At 35.9% G+C, this 19,546-nt stretch overlaps 1 non-coding gene across 1 annotated transcript; it reads left to right on the top strand.

Moving 5' to 3' along the window:
- Nucleotides 1-167: 167 nt before the first annotated feature.
- On the top strand, nucleotides 168-274 carry LOC113733574 (small nucleolar RNA R71). Its single transcript, XR_003459079.1, has one exon. It is a non-coding gene; the product is annotated as a small nucleolar RNA R71 (small nucleolar RNA).
- Nucleotides 275-19,546: the final 19,272 nt, after the last annotated feature.

The raw sequence follows: 19,546 nt of genomic DNA, 5'->3' as shown, positions 1-19,546 counted from the left end.
CTCTCTCATTGGCCCATTGGTAGTTATTTGCTGCCATTTCTTCTATCAAATTATGAGCCTCTTGGGGTGATTTACCCATTAAAGCTCCACCTGCAGCTGCATCGATCATGGTTTTAGTAGAAAAAATTAAACCATTATAGAAGGTTTGTATAATTAACCATTCCGGCAGTCCATGATGTGGACATTTTCGAAGCAAATCTCTAAACCTTTCCCATGCCTCATATAATGATTCTCCTTCCAATTGGCTAAAACTAGTGATATCCATTCTAAGCTTAGCAGTCTTACCTGGTGGAAAATACTTATTTAAGAATGCTCTTGATAGTCCATCCCATTCAGTGAAAGTATTAGGAGCATGAGAGTGTAGCCAAAGTTTGGTCTTATCTCTCAATGAAAATGGGAACAATCTTAGTCTTATAGCATCATCACTAACTCCATTCATTTTAATTGTATCACAAATTTCCAAGAATGTAGCTAAGTGTGTATTAGGATCTTCTACTGCATTACCTCCAAATTGAGATTGTTGAACCATTTGGATAAGTGATGGTTTAATCTCAAAATTGTTAGCATTTACCGTAGGCCTTACTATGCTTGTTTGAGATCCTTGTGTTCCCGGTAGAGTATAATCTCGTAGAACTCGCCTATTTTGGTCATTTTCCGCCATTTCTTCTTCAAATGGTAATTCTATCAAGATATCTTCTATTGGCTGCCAAACCTCTTGTTCCTCTTGATGCAGTGTATTCCTCCTTTGTCTCCGCAATGTTCTTTCAATTTCAGGATCAAAATGTGCAACTTCTCGATTTGATCGGTGCATACACTACAAACAAAAATAAGGGAAATTTTTGCAGTTTTAATTCAACAACTTGGATAAAAACAATGAAGATGCCTAAATTAATAGAAATGACTAGGCCCTAATATTGCCGCTCCCCGGCAACGGCGCCAAAAACTTGACGGGATTTTTGTATCAATGCAAGTTTAATTCCGATTTTACACCCGTTAGACTGCAAGTATACAGGTCACAATTGTAGTACAAGATGTGTATCGGGTCGATCCCACGAGAAGCAATTTAAACAATTACTAAGCCCTTGTTCTCTCTATTATTTAGACTTACAATTAATTTGAGCAGAGAAAGTCTAATGCTATAATCTACAAATCTGATATACAAATCTAGTTTAACAAATGCTGAATGCAAATAGAGAAATTTCACTTAAGGAAGATTTTAGGGATGTAGATTCCACTTATGGCATAAACTACACAAATGAATGGATTTACTTCTTGCTATTATTCTTGATTAACCAGAGATTCATTTCCAAAATCACCAAGTCTCATTTTCATGATGAAATGGCCTAAAGCAATATAGATTTCCCTATTTTCATGGTGAAATACTATTACTGCTCTGTTTATTTAATGAAATGCTAAATAATCCACTTAAGTGTATCTCTATTTTCATGAACATACAACTCAAGCTCTACTCATGTGTTTCAATTGTTATTACCAATTCTCATTGAATAATAACACTATAAACATGCTATTGGTGATCAATCAATAACAAGTAATAACAGCTACACAAGTAGACAAGTTAACTCAAGATATAACAAGTGTAAATCACATTCAATTAGTATTATTTAGCCATAAGTTTCATCTACTCCCTAGATGAAGGAGTTTAGCTACTCATAAATGATTTAACAATCAAACTCACAAGTTTATTAATGCAAAACATCATAAAGTACAAGTATAAGAAAGATAAAAGAAAGCTTAGCCAATTGAAGGTGAAGCTCTCCAATTCCTGCTATGTTCTTGCACAATATGATTACAAGTGAAACTCTCCAAAAATATGCTTCTCCAAGTACTCCTATCTAGAGAGAAAAATGTTACCAAATGAAAAACTAGCTACGTATGGTAATCCCTGGCTTCTCCCTTGTGTTTCTGCATAAAAGGTGGTAGAAATTCCATTCCTCTCACTTCATAATTTCCTCCACTCAGATTTTGTAAAAAGAAGTCAAAGATATGATGTTTCCTTTTGTCCATACTCATTTGGTCTTCTCTTTTGTTGCAGAAGCATGTGCCACCGATTTCTGTCCCTCAAAATAGCTGGAAAAGTTATGAGAAAGGTAAAGAAAAACGGCTGTGCCACTTGCTGAAGAGAGAGACAGATCCGAGCCACGGATCCGAGGGCTGAACAATGGATCCGAGCTCGGATTAGAGGATCCGAGGACTTCCCATGAAGGATCCGAGGTCGGATCGTCCTGACCTCGGATACACTCCGCCAGAAGTACAGACGAGGGGTCGGATCCCTCTTGTACACACGGATCCGAGCTCGGATCCGTGTTGAGCAATTTTCCAGTTTTTCACTTCTTCCCTTTTTCTACATTTTTGCTCCCAATTTCTTGTGTACTTTGTCCTCTGGATGACCCTGACATTTCTTTCAACTTGTGCATGAATTTCATACATCAATTACCTTCACAATTTCACAAAATTAACGCATTAATCCACTCATTTATCAATTTCTTAACCCTTAAACAATATTTAAGCAATTATCACCAAAAGAGTTCAAATATGGCTTTAATCTTCTCAAAACATACCAAAAATTCATGCCAAATTCATACAAAATGTACGTTAAATATTCACTTATCAGATTCGACGAGAGATTAGGCAGATTTGGCAGTTGGTGAAAGATCCTAATCGTTTTTCGCATTGCTATAGGGAAGCTAACAAAGTTGCTGATGCGCTGTCCAATGTGGGCGTATTTCATCCAGAGTATCAAGTCAAGCTTTACGAGGCCTTTAATTCGTTCCCAACTATGGCTCGTGGGGCCATTCGACTTGATAGATTAGGAATGCCTTCAATTCGGAAAAGTAAGCGTATGAAGGGCTGAGAACAAAGGACAACTGGAGCTAATATGCGGTTGAATGAGACATGGAGGTTTTGTGTTTGATTTATTACCTTTTCAGTCGATTGCTGTACTTCGAATTGGACTTTCTCAGTGTGTAAAATTTGCTCCTATCTATAAAATAAAATAATTAAAAAAAAAAACTAATTTTTGACCCAAGTGATTTTGTACTACTAACCAACTCAGAAAAAGGGCAGTTCATGATCGGACTAATCAGACCGGCCAGTTCAATCAGGGTCTAACAACATTGGGGGGAGGGAAGGGAAAGAGGGAAGAGGAAGAGAGAGGAGGAAGAAGGGGGAGAGAAAGGAAGGGGAAGAGTTGGAAGAGAGGATGATACTGAAGGCAATGGAGGTAGAGGAGGAGGGGAGATGTGGTGGCAATGGTGGTGGGTAGTGGGTGGTGGTAGTGAGTGAAAGAAAAAAAAGTTTTAGAATTTGATAATTTTTTGTTATTTTGTTATTTTTATTTTTGTAAATTGTATCTAAAATTATGTATGTTTTTGGAGTTGTTACTGTAGACTCCACAAGTAAAAACAACTTTTGGAAAAAAGTTGCTAATCCATATAAAACCATAAACAAATTGGCTTAAACCAGGAACCAAATCAATCAAATCGATATTGAGTTACTCAACCAAGCAGTGGTGGAGCCACATATAGTTGAGTGTAGACAATTGCCCTCCCCCCAACTTTTGATAAAATCAAAAAATAGCCTTAGAAAATTTGAGAAGTTTTAAAATTGCATTATGTTTGCCCCCTCCCTAAATTTTGTGCAATTACCTTTTATAGTTGCATTATCCTCTTAACTATTAAGATATCATAATGATTGTCTTTTTTTAGACTCTTATAACTACTTATTTGGATTGAAAGCTATTTGAATTTTTTTTACTATAATAAATTTTTATGCGAAATATGTGAGATGGAAAAACGTTGGAAAACGTGTGTTTAAGACACATAATAAATTCTTATTTTTAAATTTTTTTTCTAAATTTTTTATGCTCCTAACTCAAATAAGTGGAATATTTAACCGTTAAATTAAAGTCATAAAATTAGATTTAATAGTACATGTAACAAATATATCTATTAAACAGTGTTATCACGTAGGACATGATAGTTGAACATTGCACCCCTTGGAGTTAGGGTCTTGGTTCCGCCACTGCAACCAAGAGTTTTTTTTTTTTTTTGTTAAAACAAATTTTTTTTTTATTATAAAAATTTCAGCAAAGTTTCCCCTTATAAAGGGATGAAACTCCCTGCCAGCAACCCACAATTCAACAACAAATTTACATCATAGTGAAAATTTTAAGCATTTAAGATCTGAAACTAAGATTAAATCTTCCCTTTTCAACTTCAGCTCTTCCAGTCAATCTGAAAGATGATCCTTGAATATCAGCGGTCAATCTCCCCCCTTGATGTTCTCCTAACAGCTGACATGCCTAGTCTATCCAGGCACTACAACCAAGAGTATACTAACTGTACAATCTATTTTCAAATGCACATAAACCTATAAGATAATATAAGGATTAAGTACTCAATGCATATCACTTGTTTTTAATAAATCGTTAAGACGTGAAGTTTTTCTCCTCCTTCTCTCTAAAACCTTCTGTCTAAAAGATTGGCTTCTCCTCCTTAATATCTTAGCATGGCTGCCCTTCAGCCGCCGGCTGAGGGGCAAGGGCTTTTTACAGAAAAAAAATCCTTTTCCCAACTTTTTTCACAGCCTTCAACATCGCCTATCCAAATTAGGCAGGCGTCTGTTTATAAGGGTGAAGCTGCAGTCATTTTCTCCAGAGAAGATGTGAACAAACTAGCGGTACCGTTTCGATGGGCCTTGGTTGGAAAATTTTCTCATGGGAGACCTTCGTTGGAGGATACTCGCAAGTTCTTTGCTTCATTAAATCTGAAAGACCAAGTTTCTATTGGATTAATGGATTACAGACATGTTTTGATTAAGTGCACTGCTGAAGTAGACTTTAACAGGATTTGGACGAGAGGGATCTGGCAATTGGGCAAATATCCGATGCGCGTATTCCGATGGACTACAGAGTTTCATGTGCATAAAGAGTCATCTCTGGTACCAGTGTGGGTGAATCTTCCAAATTTACCTATTCATTATTTCGATAAACATTCTTTGTTCTCTATTCTTTCTCCAGTGGGGAGACCATTGTTTTTGGATTCGGCAACGGTGGCTGGGACACGCCCTAGTGTGGCCAGGGTGTGTGTGGAGATTGACGTAGCGAAGCATGTTGTACCACGGATCTGGGTAGCTGTTGAAGGGGAATCAGGTTTTTGGCAAAAAATTGTTCCAGAAAATATGCCACCTTATTGTTCTTGTTGCTGGAGATTGGGCCATTTGATTTTGGATTGCAAGAAGAACTTGACTGAGATGGAAAAACCTCAACCCAAGCGTCTACAACATGAATTCCAGTTACACAGCAACAATGTGCGTAACACCCATTCTAATGACAAAGTTCCTGACGCAGTACCATTACCTGGTGTGATTGTTGAAGAAGGAACTTCAAAAGGTGCAAGGGCAAAAAGTGCTCGATATGCTCAGCTAGATGACGAAGGGAAACCATTGGACGCCACTGTGGTTTTACAAATAGAAGCATCTAATGAGAACAATGACATCAGGGCAGCTCACACATCTGTGAGCTACACTTTCATCAATAGGAAAGATTCTGAGAATGTGCTATTATCTGATGCGGAGGAGGATAAAGGTAACACAGCAGCTACAATTGAGCATCTTGATCGACCTGTTCAGCCATCCAACCAAGGACAAACACTTGTTGCCGAAGAATACAACGCTGATGCGGGTCAAGAAACAGAAAATTTGGATGATGATGCACATGGACAACCTACTTTGGATGATGGCATACAAACTCCAGCTAATCTGAACGCTCACCATGACTATGATTGTGAAGGGTCCCAGATGGTAGTGGAGCACAACTGTGGAGATGTCCAGCAGCAAATCATTGACTCCAAGCAAATGGCCGACACATCAAACAAGCTAAAGCAAAAGGTTTACAATTACATCAGCCTTGAGGGTGAGGGGTCCAAAGCAATTGGAAAGCAAACTGTTGGAGGCGAACATCATCACATTGCTGACACCACTGATCTTAACAATATTTATGTCGAGTTGCGTGGGGTTGAGCCTGAAAATTCCACATTAATTACAGCTCATGAAGTTGTTTTGTCAACAAATGCAGGAAACTTATCTCCACGCATGGTTGTCCCACGTGACAATTCCCTGGATTCAGCAGTACATCCTTTAAATATTGACCAATCTGTAGCTGTTGAGAGGAATTGCCGACAAGCGAGGGGTAAAGGTGTGCGGCTGAATGCGCCAACCGACAGACAATTAAGGTCAACAACATCACACCAAAACTCATTCCAGGTTCTTTCTCATGATTAGTGGAGTATTTTGGAATATTAGAGGGGTATCTAAAGCCCCTAATCTAAGAAGATTGATTAAATTAGTACGTATTCACCATGTTCAGTTTGTTGTGATTTGTGAACCAAAATTAGACGTAGCTAAATTGGAGTCCATCCGTCTACGTTTATCATTTGATTATGTATCTGTTAATCAATCGGGTGATATTTGGATTTTTTATAGCAGTCCTTTTGTATGTTCCATTGTGGGTAATTCGGACCAGCATATTTCTATACATGTTCAGAGTATGTTGCTATCTAGTCCAATTATCATGTCTTTTGTTCATGCTAAGTGTTCAGTGGAGGAGCGCAGAGAACTATGGTGTAACTTACTAAGTGATAAGCCTATCTCTCTTCCTTGGTGTATTGGGGGGGACTTCAATGTTATTTTAGCACCTCATGAAAAAAGTGGTGGTCGTCCATTTGCTATAGCAGAGGGGTTGGATTTCATGTCTTTCATGGAGGAGGCTGGAGTTTTTGATATAGGTTTCTCAGGACCTAGCTTCACCTGGTCAAATAATAGGAGAGGTAGAGCCAGGATTTCAAAGAGGTTGGACAGGTTTCTAATTAATGGGGAGTGCTTGGATATTTCAGATAAAATTTCTGTGATTCACCTGGCAAGACATCCTTCGGATCATTCACCATTGAAAATTTCTTTTGCGGCTCATTCAAATAATAAGCCACGGCCTTTCCGTTTTTTAAATCTCTGGACCACCAAACCTGAACTCTTGCAGGTTATTCGTCAGGCTTGGAGTCAAGATGTGGTTGGTTCTCCTTTGCGTATTTTGTGTTCTAAATTATTGGCAACGAGGAAGGCTATTCAAACTTGGAATAAACATCAATTTGGGAATATATTTGACGCTGTGCGATCTGCGGAAATGGCAGTTCAACAAGCAGAGCAAGCTATGGATCAAGACGACTCGGAGGAAGTTCATGTTCAGCTTAGCAAGGCTCAGGCCGAACTACGGCATGCACTGTCAATTGAAGAGCAATTCTGGAGCCAAAAGGCCAGAATAAAATGGCTTACACAAGGAGATCGTAACTCAAGGTACTTTCATGCGGTGGTTAGGCAGAGACGAGCTCAAGCTATGATACACCGCATCAAAAAACCAAACGGTGCTTGGGTGGACACGAATGCTGATATAGCAGATGAGGCAATATCATACTTCTCAAATCTTTTCACGGGATCTTTGCAATCCTCTTCTGATATGCTGAATTTAATTCCGCCCATTATCTCCGAAGACGACAATGACAAATTGGAGGAATTTCCCTCAATTGAGGAGGTCTATCGAGTTGTGAGATCAATGGATGGAGACAGTGCTGCGGGCCCGGATGGATTCACTGGAAATTTTTTTACTTTTGCATGGGAAGTGGTTGCCCAGGATGTCTATAATGCAATACTCAGCTTTTTCTATGGGGCTGAGTTACCTCGATTCATCACCTCTACCTCTATTGTGCTAATTCCTAAAATATCAAATCCTCAGGAATTTTCACAATTTAGGCCAATCAGTCTGTGCAATTTCTTTAACAAGTTGATATCACGGATCTTAGCAGATAGAGTGGCTTTTGTTTTGCCAAAAATTATTTCCCCCCAGCAGACAGGCTTTGTAAAGGGTCGTAATATATCAGAAAACTTTCTGCTAGCTCAGGAGATAATATCGGGTATTGAAAAAAAGAAGAGAGGTGGTAATGTGGTAATGAAGCTAGACATGTCCAAGGCATATGATCGAGTGGCATGGGATCATATTATTGGTGTTCTGAGGAGATTTGGCTTCGGGGAAAGATTCATTGATCTTGTTTGGAGATTGATATCTAATGTCTGGTTTTCGGTAATTATAAATGGGTCATCATATGGTTTCTTTAAGTCTTCAAATGGACTTCGTCAGGGTGACCCCTTATCGCCTGCTTTATTCATTATAGGGGCTGAGGTTTTATCTAGATGTTTAAATAACCTCGTCATGCAATCAGGTTTTATGGGTTTTAAAATTCCACACGCATGTCCTGCTATAACACATTTGGCATTTGCGGATGATGTCCTTATATTTGCAAATGGATCTTCACACTCTTTAAAGACAATCATGCAGGTGATACAGTTATATCAAAGGTGTTCGGGGCAAATGATAAATGTGCAAAAAAGCTGTTATTTGGTTCATCCATCATTGTCACCGACGAGACGAAGGGTTATTGAACATATCACTGGTTTTACCTGGCATTCTTTTCCAATACGTTATCTAGGATTCCCACTTTATTTCGGAAGATGTAAATCATCATATTTTGGGGAAGTGTGCCAGTCTATTCTAGGGAGGATTATGTCATGGAAGTCAAGGATGCTATCATTTGGAGGCAAGATAGTTCTAATCAAACATGTTTTAGCATCGATGCCAGTGCATCTGCTATCAGCGTCGATTATCCCGGCAAAGGTATTTAAAACTATAGAAAATGCCTTCTCAAATTTTCTATGGAGATTATCACCCGAGGACACCAAGCATCACTGGATACGTTGGTCTCAAATGTGCTATCCAATAGAGGAAGGAGGAGTCGGATTTCGAAGGTTAAAGGATGTCTATATAGCCTTTTCATTCAAGTTGTGGTGGAACTTCAGAAAGGGATCGTCCTTATGGGCTAAGTTTATCAAAGCAAAATATTGTAGACGACTACACCCCTGTCAGGTAGAAATCAGATCAATGGATTCTGCTCTCTGGAGAAGGATGGTCAATGTGAGCCGACAAGTGGAACTTTCTATGTTATGGGTTGCTAAAGACGGAGCATGTCATTTTTGGTACGACAATTGGTTGGGAGGTGGTGCGCTATTTTTACGAGCTACGGTATTCCCAAACTTGTCGTTTGGCAATTTCATAACTAATGGGCAATGGGATGCGAATCGGTTATATCAGTATCTGCCATATGAAATGGTTAACTCCATTTTGAACCACCCACTCCCGGAAGAGAGCGGCGAGGCTGAAGTCATATGGATGCCCACAAATTCTGGAAATTTCACTGTATCTTCAGCGTTTCGGGAAATTAGGCAAGCCCGAAACACATCAATGGTTTTTGATAGAATCTGGCATCCTCGTCTTTCTTTGAAGACCTCTTTCTTCATGTTGCGATTGTTGTTGGGTAGGTTGCCAATACCGGATACGTTACGAAATTTTGGTTTTCATTTACCCTCAAAGTGTTTTTGCTGCCAATCGGCATCTGAAGAGTCAACCGAACATTTATTCTCCAATGGCATTATAGCATCAACAGTTTGGAATTATTTTGGGGCTTCATGTGGACTCCAAGTATCAGGGTCATATTTGAGATCTCGCATAGTGGGTTGGTGGTTGAAATCATATGATTCTGATATAAGACGGTTTATTGGACGGCTACTTCCTTCTGTAGTATGTTGGCAAATTTGGAAGGCAAGAAATAAAGCAATGTTTGAGGATGTCCAGATGCGGTCGAATGTCATTTGTCAAGCCATTTTCTCGGAAATCCGATCCATTGTGGACATACATTTCAAAAAAGTGGGACGAGTACAGTCATTTTATCTTTTGTATGATTGGCCGAACTCATCTGATGTTGGCATCACATACAAACTTATTCGATGGGAAACGAAGGAATCTGGACGGTTCACACTTAATACAGACGGATGTTCTAAGGGTAATCCAGGAGTGGGTGGAGGTGGTGGAGTTATTCGGGATTCAAATGGCCTCCCTTTGATTGGTTTTTCGGCATATTTTGGGGAAACTACATGTCTTCGTGCAGAGGCTCGTGCCCTCCTTATTGGTCTTCAAACATGTGCACAGAGGTGCTTTCGGAATATCTATGTGCAATCGGATTCTTTGGTATTAATTGGAATTCTTCAGCATCGCATTCAATGTCCTTGGCACATCCGACGGATTATCAGGCAGATTTGGCAGTTTATGGAAGATCCGGATCGTTTTTCACATTGTTACAGGGAAGCAAATAAGGTGGCTGATGTGTTATCCAATGTGGGCGTATCTCATCCAGACCAGCAAATCAAGATATACGAGACATTAAACACGTTTCCAACAATGGCTCGTGGAGCAATTCGCCTTGATAGGCTTGGAATGCCTTCAATTCGGAAAATTAGGTCTATGTAACATTTTACTCTTGTCTTACTTCTAATAAAAATAAATATATTTCAGTTAAAAAAAAAAAAAAAAGTACTCAATGCATATCCTCCTTTTTGCTCAAAAAAAAAATATAAGGATTAAAGTTCCAACAAGAATACGTTAAAAGTTACATATATCATTGCTGCAAGCCACTCCATGGTAATATATAATTGATACTAAAGTTAGAACATCAACTGTGGCCTATAAAATTCCATGCAAGACTAACAAAAAAAACATTGTTAAAATTCGATATTTAAATGATTATCCCCCTCTGGTTCTAAAAATCTTTGATTGAGCAAATTTAAGATTTCTTTAGATAGTATTAGATGCTATTGGTAAAAGGGCGTTAGGCATGTATCCAACATTTGCTATCCTCCTTTAATGCTTTAACTCAAGAGGAGTATTCCTTCTATTCTATTTGCATTGTTAACTTCATGTATCTAAATTTCTCACTTTTTGCTTTAAGCAAAAGAAGCAAGGTAAACATAAACCAAGAATTTTGGTCAATATGAAACATAAAAAAACATATTGACAACTAAATAATGTAGCATCTTCATTTTTTATTAAAGATATCGAGTAAATATTAGCATGTTATTTAAGAAAATGTTGACTTGGCTTTCCCTTATTTTTAAACAGTAACAGATTCTTAATTATATAGGCTTTACCCTTGTAGATAATAAAATAAATTATTGACCGTAACACTAGCAACGAAACCATTATAAAATAAAATAATCATACTTAGAGCTGTTAAATGAACCGAGCTGTTCGGTAGCTCGGTTCGTTTCGACTCGTTCGTGTTCGTGAAAGGCTCGTTCGAAATCTTAAACGAACCGAGTTCGAACGAATTTTTTTGTTCGATTAATAATCGAGCGAACACGAGCATGTTCGCGAGTTTTAACGAACGTTCGCGAACATGTTAAACGAACGTTCGCGAACACGAGTATGTTCGCGAGTTTTAACGAACGTTCGCGAACATGGACATAATTATCATTTGATAAATTTTAGGGTTAATTTTATGGCTGGACTTTTATATTTGGAGGGCAAATTGCTTTGTTTTATTTGTTATTTTTATGTTAATGTTAGTTATATAGTTAATGAATAATAGAATTTAGTCACTTAGTGCTTTAATTGTTTTTGAGAATGGTTAATAATTTGCATGGCATATTTAAGGCTTAAAATAATTTGGATTCGAGCATTTCGAGCATGTTCGCGAACGGCTCATTTATGTTAAACGAGTCGAACACGAACTCGAACTTGAACACGAATTTTGCTTAACTAGCCGAACGCGAACACAGGTTTGGAGTTCGAAAATTAACGAACGAACACGAACGTTGTTCGAACTGCTTAACGAACAGAGCTCAAACATGAGATACTCGGTTCGATTCGGTTCGTTTACAGCTCTAATCATACTAGAGCAAGGTTGGGTTGGGTGGCAAGATAAGAGAGATTGTAAGTAGGAGGTTCTCTATTCAAGGCCTCCCACTTATTAAAAAAATAATAATAATCATACTAAAAAAACTATAAGCTCAAACAAACAAAGATAGACCAAAAGAGGCTCATCATCAAATTAATTTTGGACATGTAAAACCAAGATCTATCTCAACACATTCCCTATAAATGTAGCTTTGATATTAAAGATTATTGTTATAAACAATCCAAATAGAAATCCTAATTTATTCTAAGAAGTTCATGAAGTAAGACCTGAAATCTTAATTAGTGCTTTAAAACATTTATTTATTTTTTACTTTGGAGTCTACTCATGCTTTTCTTTGCCATAGTACTCCAATGTTATGATCAAATCCTCCACATTCCAGATAGCCTCGGCTTCCTCATCATCTTCTTGGACTCCCGAAATCCATATGTCTTTGATGTCCATTATTGATTGATATGGGCTCAATTTGATTCCACGACACTCGATAATCACCTACAAAAGTAGATAATATTATACTTCACAATTTTATAGATATTTTAGAAGTAAAAATTAGGAAATTGTAGATACATCTCTCTTTCTCTAATAAATCGTTTAAGTTTGTCAACTATAATATGTAATTTAATCCTTTGTTGTGCGTAAAAAAAGAATATCCTGAGTAGATTCATGAGTTAAGATAAGTTTTTGTCAAACATTACATCAAATCATGGTATAATGCATCAACATCCGTTATATATAAAGACATTTGAAAAATTTTACCTCATTCGTCTCTTCTAACTTGAGTTTTTGCAACAGATACTTTTGGATGATAGATACCATTATCTCCTTATTCCTGTGCCATAGATATAGCATAATAGTTAAGTAAACGCAAAGAGAAGAATATCTTGCACAAAGATTAGTTGTGATACTACTTTAAAAACTCATAGTTGATATCAAATTGTATTATTCTACTACAATCGTCACAAGAATGAAGCTTTGGATGAGACAATATTGCCATACTAATAGTAAAGAAAGGAAATTGTTTAACATAGTACTTTGTTTCAAACGAAGTTGACTAAGAATTACAATGTCTTATTGCTCTATTGAATATTCTAAGCAAAATAGACACTTTAAAATTATATATACGCAATGTCATTAATTTGGATTGCTTAGACATATACTTGATTTGGGTACCAAATTAAATGCAAAGGTCATTTAATATAACTAATTAAAAGCTCAAAATTGGGAAATTAAACTTGCCACTTTCTACTGCTAATTTTTTTTGTTTTAAAAGATACTTTATTACTTATAAAGCACAACCATAGCAAAGTTACAGAATGTCCCCCACCCGATCTGGCTGCTCCGCCTCCCTTACTATCCTTCTAACAGATGACATGCCTAGCTTATCTAAATGGATCTCCCCATTCGCTAACTTTGGAATTATGCTAATTAATAAGACTATATATTTAAATGAAAACTAAGTTGGATTATAAGACACTATACAAAAAGTTAGGTCACAATAATATAAATAGGTTTTCAGACCAACACTTGTGCTTCCTACATAGAAATGACACATCAAGAATGACCATTTCCATGCAACAAGATATGTACATCTTCATATAGAAATATTTGTGGATTTGTTTCATTGATAATATCAACTTTTCTTATTGCAAACAACTCTTTGGGATTGCGCTTTATGAACCATAAATAGATTAACTTGTCCTACTAAAATTGGTCATTTCAACACTTGACATAACCTAAACCTAGTTCGAAAAAGTTTGTTGTTGTTTAAAATGTTCTTTTTCAACTTGAAGTTCTGCTGAATGCTCTACCTTTTATTGTTAAGGATGAATTTTTCTTTTTTAGTTATGATAAGGGCAAAGTTAATAATACTTTGATTCATTGTGGAGTAATAATATAATATTACTATTGAAAATAAATGGTTAAATAATACAAAAAATTCACAAAAGACTTCATAATCAAATTCATTTTAAAAGGTTTAGGTGCATGAAATAGATACGTAAATTAATTCAATAAAAAGTAAGTGTATGTAAACTTCATATGAAATATTGTACAAAACATGGAGGTATATGTTTTTCAAAAGTTTCCTATAGCCTATCTTAGTAGTACATTGGCATTTTCCTCAATTTCTTTTAAACTAGGATTTTTACTTATTGGTGAGGCATTAACAATCATATATATGATTTCACGACATTGTTCTTCATTAATTAAAAGTAATCGTTGCTTTGCCTGTCTTAACTTCCACATCCTCCCATCTTAGATAAAATTAAGTAATTTGAAATGTATTAGAAGAAAGAGTAAAATTGGTAGAAGAATACATATTGCACATCTACAACGTATGGAGGAAAAACTAACATTATAAAAGGACCAACAAACTTTTTAATTTTTGCAATACAATTACGATTTTCCATGAGTTATAATCACAAACTTTGGCATGGTTACAGAAACCTACTTTTTGCTTTTTGAGGCTTAATAAGTCTCAAGTTTCATGACGGCGTATTATATTTTATTATATTAAAGTTCCTAAGAGTTTGATCCCTTCTAATTCCAAACGTCAGAGGCCGATGTAGTTAAAATCTAGAGGGAAAAAACAATGTGAATGAGTCCAAACAGTTGATAGGAAGGTTAACTTAATTTAGTACTAACCCAGAATTATTTTCTTGTAAATACTTCATAGTGATTTCTCCTATTAAATTAGGTGGTATTTTCATATTCTTTTTTTTTTTTTGGTAGTTAGGGAGCGAGAAGGATGATTTGAACCAGAGATCTGTAATTTCTAGAGTTTTAACTTTAGACAAAGACTTCCTCCGAAGTGTTCTCATACTCCTCAAGTTCAAAATGTGTAGACTTTTCTTGATAGTCTAATACGTATCAAGATTCTTTAAAGTATACACAAATAAAATTTCAGTGACTTCTTTTTCCACGAAGCCATAAGCATATACCACAGGAATGTAATACCAGAATTCTTTAATTAATTTTCCTACCCTAAAATTGTTTGAAAAATACTAGATGTTCAAAAGAATCCTCAAGCATATGAGTTTTTAAAGCGTTGCATAACATAAGGTGCCAAATTAATCACTTAAACCCCTAGAATTATAAAATAGATGCATAAAACCATTCATCAAAGATTTTGAAAGTTAAACTTTTGCACTGAAAGATTTGCAAGTACATAGAAAACATGTGCTTTCTGGTATACGGTATTCCCATAGACTTGTCCGCTGGGAGTTTCCGGCCCAGGGGGAGTTCAAATTAAATACGGATGGTTGTTCGTTAGGCAATCCGGGCGCTAGTGGTGGGGGTGGTGTGCTCAGGGATTCGACCGGTGCGATGCTGTTTGGTTTTTCTATCCCGCTTGGTGAGCTGACAGGTACACAAGCGGAGATCAAGGCTTTGTTATTTGGTATGCAGTAATGTCTCCTTAGGGGATTCTCGAGGATTCAGGTGGAGGTGGACTCTCTCGTGTTAGTCAACATATTACTACATAAGACGAGGTGTCCGTGGCTAATTCGGTCAGAGGTTGATGCGCTAGTGGCTATCCAGGGCTTAGAGTGGACAGTGGGGCATTGCTATCGTGAGGCGAATCAGGTGGCGGATACTTTAGCCAGGGTGGGGGCACGGGCAGAGGGTATTGTCTTCTATGCATCATAGTCAGATTTTCCAAAGGTGGCAACGGGGGCCTTGAGCTTAGATAGGTTGTAGACGCCCATTATTCGTAGTAGAGTTGCCCGCAATTAATATCTTTGTAATTTTGTTTTTGGTCTCTATTAATAAAAGGGGGTGGCGTCCCTCCCCGCTTTAGGAAAAAAAAAAAGTATATATATATATATATATATATATATATATATATATATATATATATATATATATTGTTTCTTGGCTTAAAAAAAAATGTGCTTTCTGGTATACTTTGAGCAAGAAATACCTATTTAGTGTAGTTTAAATTGAAAACACTTTCTTTAGTAATTGAAATCCATAAAATCCACTGTTTCTTAAAAATCCTCTACTTGGATATTTCTTTGATTGGTAATACTAGCTAAGACTCATGTCTGAGCATGTAACATTTTACCCTTAAAAAGCTAATATTACAAAGAAATAGAAGAATATTATTACGGTGGCTTGAGTCAATTGAATTGAGAACCCTAAAAAAATATTTGATAGCTATGGCTTTTTGATCACTACACTTCCCAAACTTATTTACTGTTTGGTCTGCATCTAGGAATAAGGTTTTACATAGCAAATCTATATGGGGTTAATTACTCTACAAGTAATCCCACAATACATAGCTGGAAAAGGGGAAAATAATAATAAAGTTGATTGTAAATCAAATCTGTGTAGCAATCTACCTGAGACGAATATGTTGTCTTCCAAGTTTGTCATATGATTGGAAGTAGCTGTAAATTAGTGACATAAAAGATAAATCAATATACTAAATCAATTAGGATAAAAAAAAATAAGAACATCATTTCAGATTTTTACCAAGTGTTCATTGGAACTAAACAAAACCAAAATGAACACGTCTCATCGATCTCTTCCTGGAAAACCAGTTCTGCTGTCGAAATCTCAACTTGCTTTGCTTTGTTCTTTACTTTATCAATAGCTGCATCCATTTAGATTTCCTAAGATGTATCTATAGGAACTAGACTTAACAAGATAAAGGCAGCTATTTGTTTTTTTTGTTGTTGAAAAGTTAAAGAGTATTGTAAAGGTTCTGCAACAATAACAAATTTATATAGATCAATGAATTAGTAAATCTAATTTTCTTTTTTCTTAAATTTAAAAGTTGAATTCTTAGGCAAATATGGAAAATAATCATATTTTGTGACAGTTACATTTTATCATAAATCAGACTAGATTTTCATAAATTTTCGCTAACCTTATATAGAAAGTAAATCTTTTGACATATTAGCTCTAACACATTAGGAAAAAAATCTTGGGCTGGACAACATAAAGAGGGATGAATATGCTTGTTATCTATAGTTCAATCACCTTATAAAAAAGGGGGAAAGCATAAGAGTTAATCCAGATGTCCTCCAAAAGAGGTAAATATCTCATTTGGAATGGCTTGGTCCCATCATTTCCTGTGCAATATGTTTCTGCGAATGCATTAATTGGTATAAAGAGATTTCTAAGTTAGGGTTGTCACTTATCAAATGTATGTTCAACAATAATAAAATGTGGAATAATAAATTTAATAGTTCTTCAAACTAAATCTATGCACATACCAAATAAACATTTTATAAGATTCAGTTGTAGTTTGGTGAGGTTTGGAAAGCAATTTTTAAATGTTTTTCGTGAACATATTTTTCAATTACTTTTTTACCTCACATATATCAAATGCTACAGTAATTTTTCTATAAAAAATCTACAGAGGCTAAAACCCTAACCACACAGAAATAGTGTAACCATATTCCCATGCAAATCTCATAACATACCACAAATATTCTTGAGAGGTCTTCTTAGGAGGAAGATCCCTTGCTTGTTATCTTTTGCACCTCCTCCATCTTAGCCAAGATAGTTTGTATGGAACTCGAAGTTTACAACGATTGCCTCTCATGCAAGAACTTGTTAATGCCATAACCGAAAAGATCCTAGAAAGGAAACTATAATTATGACTAGTTATCTTGGAAAGGATAAAATGAACACCAAGGTACCTAAAAATTTCTTTAGTAAGTTATTCCTATCATACTTTGAAGCTTAAATCTCATATTGGAACAATTCAATACATGTAAAGCTTTGATTTAGCTTTGTTGATTTTTTTACTAGCAAGAGAACTTTCTGAAGAAGTCCAAACCGATAACTTCATTTTGGTCCTTAGTAGCGGCACCAAGCAAAATCTTGTCATTAGCAAATAACAAATGGGATAAGTCTAGGCCTTGGCTCCCATAACCCTAATTCCTCGTTCATGTAGAGCTGATGGTTAAATGAAAATTCACTTCTCCGGTCCCAACCCCATTCCCTACCCTAAACCCCTACCTTCTCCACACCCCTCCCCCTTCCACCATAAACCCCCCTTTCCGTTACCAACCACCTCCCTTTCGCCTGCAACCAGATGCTTCTTCCTCCCCGTGCCCTGCAACCCTCATAGATGGCCATCCTTTGCAGCCACCTCTCCACCATATTATCACTTTATGTTTATGGTCATTTTTAAAATACACCTATAGTAAACACAAGTCTGAGACCCTTCCTTTGCCACTTTTGTTGGAACATCTGAGACTATCCCTTAAATATACCTCATCCAAAGATGTGGCAAAGCCAGGAATTGGATGTAGAGGACGAACTAAACATGAATATGAACTTTAATATAAACATGAAATGGATCAAGATTAAATAAGGAAATAAAATTCAAGCATTCAAATAAATATTAGTGATAATATTTTGATTGATTTTTGGCTCTAGGAATTTATGTTGATTCATTTTTGATAAAGCAGATAACATTTGGATAATATCGAACTATTTGAAGTAGTATCCATAGGAATTTGGACATTCTTGGATGTAGAGATTTCAAATTTACTGGGCTGAGCACTGGTTTCAACAAAAACTAATCCTGTTCACCATAGTTACAAAATTCTCAAGTCTCAACAAGTTACTAAATGACTTGAAATATCCCTAGAATAATAATTTAAAAGTCTTAGATTTCAAGTTTTCAAAAGCTTATTTTTCATGAATGTAAGTATATCTATTTTTTTTGACAACTTTTCTATTATCAAAATTCATTATCTAGTCTAAAACATTCTTTTAATTTTTCCAATCATTGTAACAGAACAAACTAAATTCAATAGCACAGCTAATTGAAAAATAGAAGAGGTAATTGTGAATTTGTCGTCCAAAATGATATTTTATTTTACTAATGAGGAAAGGATAAATATTGCCATATAAAAACATCCAATAAAATCCAAACTTGTCTAAATAAGAATACAAAAACACACAAAATTAAAGTTAAATTAATGAATGAAAATATACAAACCAAAATCTAATGGTCAATTTCTCTATTTCGTTAAAAGGAAAAGGAAAAAAAATAAAAATTTACCAAATAGCTACATTGGTTTCTGGAGTCTTGGGAAGATGAACTAATGAAACATTATGAGCAGAATAATTCTAGGATAAAAGTTGGGTAAAAGTGAAAACCAAGACTTACACGAAATGGTTTGGTTGTCTTAGAAATGGGAATAAAATAATTAAATGGGGATAAAACAATAGGTAATGGTGGAATAGTAGGTATTTTTTTTCCTGTTTTATTTGTGTTTTGAGCTATGGTTGGATATCTAAATTGGGATTCAATTTGTTTTTAATTTTTATGGTAATAATTGGCATGCTGCACTTTTCACTACTACTTGACTTGGGGTTTGGGTTGGTATTGGAATTGAGCATTTCTCATATTACTATTAGACATATACACAAAAGTTAAGGGGACAAACTTATAGCTTTCTTAAATTTCAAGAAAGTCCCTGCATGTATGTATGGAGTTTTCTAGCAGATGGCCAGTGGCCCACCCCTGGTCAACTTCTACCATTATCCAAAGTTGTTTATTGAAAAAAAAAAATAAAAAGAGAGAGAGAGAAGTTACAGTAAAAGATTTCTAAAAGCACCCTCGAAACTAATTTAAGTAGGGATGTAATATCCAACAAGAAATTTGCTTTCTCTTGGTAAAACAAAGGAAAATGTGTTTTTATTGAATTAGATTC

This window comes from Coffea arabica, chromosome 11e (genome assembly GCF_036785885.1).
Source record: "Coffea arabica cultivar ET-39 chromosome 11e, Coffea Arabica ET-39 HiFi, whole genome shotgun sequence".
NCBI classification, from domain to species: domain Eukaryota; kingdom Viridiplantae; phylum Streptophyta; class Magnoliopsida; order Gentianales; family Rubiaceae; genus Coffea; species Coffea arabica.
Note: the sequence above shows the minus strand (reverse complement) of the source record. Positions and strands in the feature narration are given on the sequence as shown.